Source organism: Trachymyrmex septentrionalis, unplaced genomic scaffold, assembly GCF_001594115.1.
Source record: "Trachymyrmex septentrionalis isolate Tsep2-gDNA-1 unplaced genomic scaffold, Tsep1.0 scaffold133, whole genome shotgun sequence".
NCBI classification, from domain to species: Eukaryota; Metazoa; Arthropoda; class Insecta; order Hymenoptera; family Formicidae; genus Trachymyrmex; species Trachymyrmex septentrionalis.
Genome location: NW_017304472.1, coordinates 570,425 through 574,667, shown reverse-complemented (window position 1 = coordinate 574,667; position 4,243 = coordinate 570,425). Strand labels below are relative to the sequence as shown.

The window sequence follows — 4,243 nt, the reverse complement described above, 5'->3', positions numbered from 1 at the left end:
TAGTAGTTTTCAAGAAAAAAAGAAGGAATTCATAGAAAGGAAAGGTAAAGAAAAAAAAAGGTAAAGAAGGAAAAGAAGTGTGAAAAAAAGCATAATATTGTACAGAACAAAATTAGTATTCATTATACTTGTGTCTTCATGTTGTATTTTATTTTTTAAATAATTATAGCTTAAAATAATAATTTTTTTTTTCTCATGAAAAAGCAAGGACTTATGGAAAGAAAAGTAAAAGGAAAAAGAAAAAAGTAAAAAGAAGGAAAAAAGTGTAAAAGAAAGTACAAATTTTTATCAAAATATCAGTAATCATATTGTATTATACTTGTATTGTATATTTTCAATCATTAGTAGCTTTCATAAAAAATAAAGCACTCTTATGCCCGTATCAGATTACAAGTTAACGATATGATTAAAGACTGCTTGGTTCTATTTCAGCTAATCACGATGGACTTGCTACATCGTGATTGTTTAAGATAGAATCGGACAACCGTCAATCGTAATCATCAACCAAAATAATCACTAAATATTTCATGGGCAGGTAGAGCAGACTAAACTGAGTCGAAAAGTCCTCTACCATTTTGCAATTTTCGCAATAATTAACAAAATATTAATTACTAAAAATTGCGAAAATTAGTCACCAATAATTTTTTACTCAAATACTGTCAACTTTACAGAAAAAACTGCAAGAGACAAAAATTGTTTATTTTCTTCTCATAAAACTTTAAGAATTTTTTCAGAATTTTTTCAAAATTTTTCAAGCGTATTTTATACCGTATTTCCTCATGTTGGGTAAAAATAAAACAACGCAATACTAAAAAGTTAACAAAAAATTCTGAAAAAAATTCTTAGACCTCTATGAGAAAGAAATAAATAAATGTTAATTATTGCGAGCATTGCAAAATGGTACAGGACTTTTCGACAGTTTAGTCGCTCTATCTGCCCACGAAATATTTGACAATTATTTTGGGACACCCCATATATATTTATACAGGATGGCACCAATTTATGGTCCTACCCGTCTTGAGCAGGTAGTGGACTAAACTGAGTCGAAAAGTCCATTTTGCAATGCTCGCAATAATTAACAAGAATATTAACGTTTAAAATAGCCAAATACGCGCGTCCGCCCGATCTATTATTGCCGAAGGTACGGCCCACGGTGCATGGTCCGCGAGGAATAGGGATGACCTAGCAGGTGCGCCGCGCTGTTCGAGCTTAGAGACTCGCAGCGGTGAGCGGGGCGCTTGCTCTACTCCCCGCGCGCCAAACTATCGATGGCGGATATTCGACGCTTTAGAAATAATATTTCGATTGTGAAAATTGGGAAATGATCAAAAACTATTCGAAAAAACTCAGTTTAGTTCGTTCTGAAGCGTGCATATGTACGTACAGAAAAATGGTACATAAATATTAATTGTTTCAAATAAATAATAAGAGCATTTTAAAATTATATTATCAAGAAAATATTCTTTGTAATGATATAATCGTTACTCAAAAGAAGAAGAATAAAAATTGCGTTTTCTCTTAGCACTAGAATAATATTTTTCTGCATTTTTCTACATTACCGTTATTAATAAATATCATCATATAATTTCGTTTGCGTCTAATCCATCTGTTTTCAGACTCGAAAATGTCTGGATCCTGAGTGCCGGATTTATCATAATAAGAATCGAATTACAGAATCGCGATGAACTACAATTTACTAATGAAACTTGATTCAATTGCATTGACTCAATCAGATCCCGTACCACGAACAATTATTCAATCAGGTTTTTCTATTATAAAACGATAGATGGTGAAAGAGTTCTTATTCACATCATTCTTTGAAACCTTTCTATCCTGAAATTAGGTTTCAACATGATAGGATTTGAATCCAAGAGAATCGCGATAAATTATAATTTACTAATTAATAAAGAAAATTTGATTCAATTGTTTTGATTCGATCATATCCCATATCATGAATTATTGAATCAGGTTTTTCTGTAAAAAAAAATGATAGATATTGAAAAGTATTTTTTATATTGTTCTTTAAAATAACTTCCATCCTGAAATCAGGTTTCAACATGATGGAGTTAGAATCACAGATTCATGATGAATTATGATTTACTAATTGATGAAAAAAACTGGATTCAATTGTATTTATTCAAGGTTTATCTGATAAAATTTAGATTAGAAATCCGTTATAAGAAATATCATATTAGATAAGAGTTGAATATTTTCATAATACTTACTACTAAAATGTATTGATTATATTTTAGGTAAAATTTTATTAATTCTTTATTCAAACCAATAGAACGTATAATTAAAATTCTATTGATCAAGGTACAAAATGTCAATGTTGAATCATAACATTCATATAAGAAATAAAACAGATACAATTTTATTAGTTATGATAGAAATGTTATAAAGTCCTGCCAGCGCTTTAGCTATAACTGTATACAACTGTATCAGTTATAATATAAAGTTGTCAAATTTTGTATATCTGATACAATTCTATCCATTCTTTTACGCAGGAATAAGATCTGTCATTTTTATATACGGTCCCGCCAGGACTTGCTTCTTGTAAGAAAACGCCCAGGAGTCATATAAGGATGTTGTCCCATGTTGAAATTTCGGAAAATGGAATCTCGGAAAAGTAATAAGGTGGGAATGAACTAATCAAAATTATTGGGACGCATTACTGTTTGTCTACACATATATAATACATTAAATACAAATTATCGAAATTTAATTTCTTATACTTACCAAAAAAAATTCATTATTAATAAATAATTTCGATAAGTATTCATTAATATACAGGCTGTCCCTTCTAATTCGAACATCTGAAATATCTCGCTTGATTTTTATGATAGGAAACAATGTTTCAGATGAAAGTGGAATGGTTTTTATTTTAAGTAGAGAAAAAGGTATAAATGTCAAAAAGATATGAATGTCATCTCCATTTTTTTAAATGGAATTATAAAATTTTTTTTCCATAATATAATACCCCTAATTATTCTGCATATAAAAGTATTAAGATAATAATATCAAGAAACCAATTGTTTACGAGATATTTTATACTTTATTATGATACATATTGACATAAAATATAATATATGCTAGAATAAGGTACAAAATATTTCGTAAATTATTAGTTTTTTTATATCTCTACCTGAATACTTTTATAACCCAGTCATTGGTTTTATAACCCAGTTCTCCACATTTCCAAAATTGTGAAAAAAATCAAAAAATTTATTTTAAATATTTTATGAAAAAAGATCATTATTATATAGTGGAAGAATCAGCAAGTTTTGAAAAAAGTCGCTGTATGGGGAACCCAGCCACAAAAATTTCGAATCAACAAGCACACAATTTTATCCCCAATGTTATAAATGGTTATATTTATATGCTGGAAAAATGAATACTTATATATTAATGAATACTTATCGACCAATAATTTATTAAACAATATAATATAGGACCGTATATGTGATACCACAAACTATAGAAATCAAAGTCTTAAACGGTCTAGCTGGATTTTAAATGCTTGTATGATTCTTCAACATTATTAAGATCGTCTCGAAGATGCGAATAAACATCAAAAATTTGTTTGCTAATCAATTTAACTCGTAATATTATTGTGGTAGGTTAGTAGAGTTAGCGTTTTAAAACCGAAAAATCATTTCGGCACGTTTCTGGGGATTACATACGTAGTATATAAATTCACATAAGAATCATACAAGCATTAAGATCCAGTTAAACCGTTTAAGGCTTTGATTACTATAGTTTGTGTTATCACATATACAGTCCTACGAGTATAATATATTATATTGTTTATTTACGTCGCTTAAAGAGACGTTGTTCCTTTATGGAATTGGACGTTGTGCCAATTATTGTGAAGGATATTACTAAGGCCTCGGTAATCTAAAGACTTAGGACGCTCACACGGAATGCAAAAGATCCGGATTCGACTCCCGACCGAGATAATATTTTTCGCAATAAGAGAATTGATTATTTGCAGATTTTAATATATAAGGTAGTAAAAAGAAATCTATTATTTTTGCATTAAATTGAAGGCTTTATTTAGCATAGTTAGAATGATCCGATTTAGGTCAAATATGTACCGTTTTGTTCGATAACTTGTTGCCATTTTGAAGGTAATTTCATTATGCCTCTCTCATAGAAACCCTCGTCCCTATTGGCAAAAAACTGGGACAGTCGATTTTCACAAGCTTCTCTTGAGGCGAATTTTTCACCAGCAAAATCATTC

General features: G+C 29.6%; 1 protein-coding gene across 4 annotated transcripts in view; it reads right to left on the bottom strand.

Annotated features, from left to right (window-relative positions):
• Positions 1-4,243, bottom strand: part of LOC108757168 (probable phosphoserine aminotransferase) — a 242,032-nt gene that overhangs the window by 224,766 nt on the left and 13,023 nt on the right. The gene's annotated exons all lie outside the window — the stretch shown is intronic.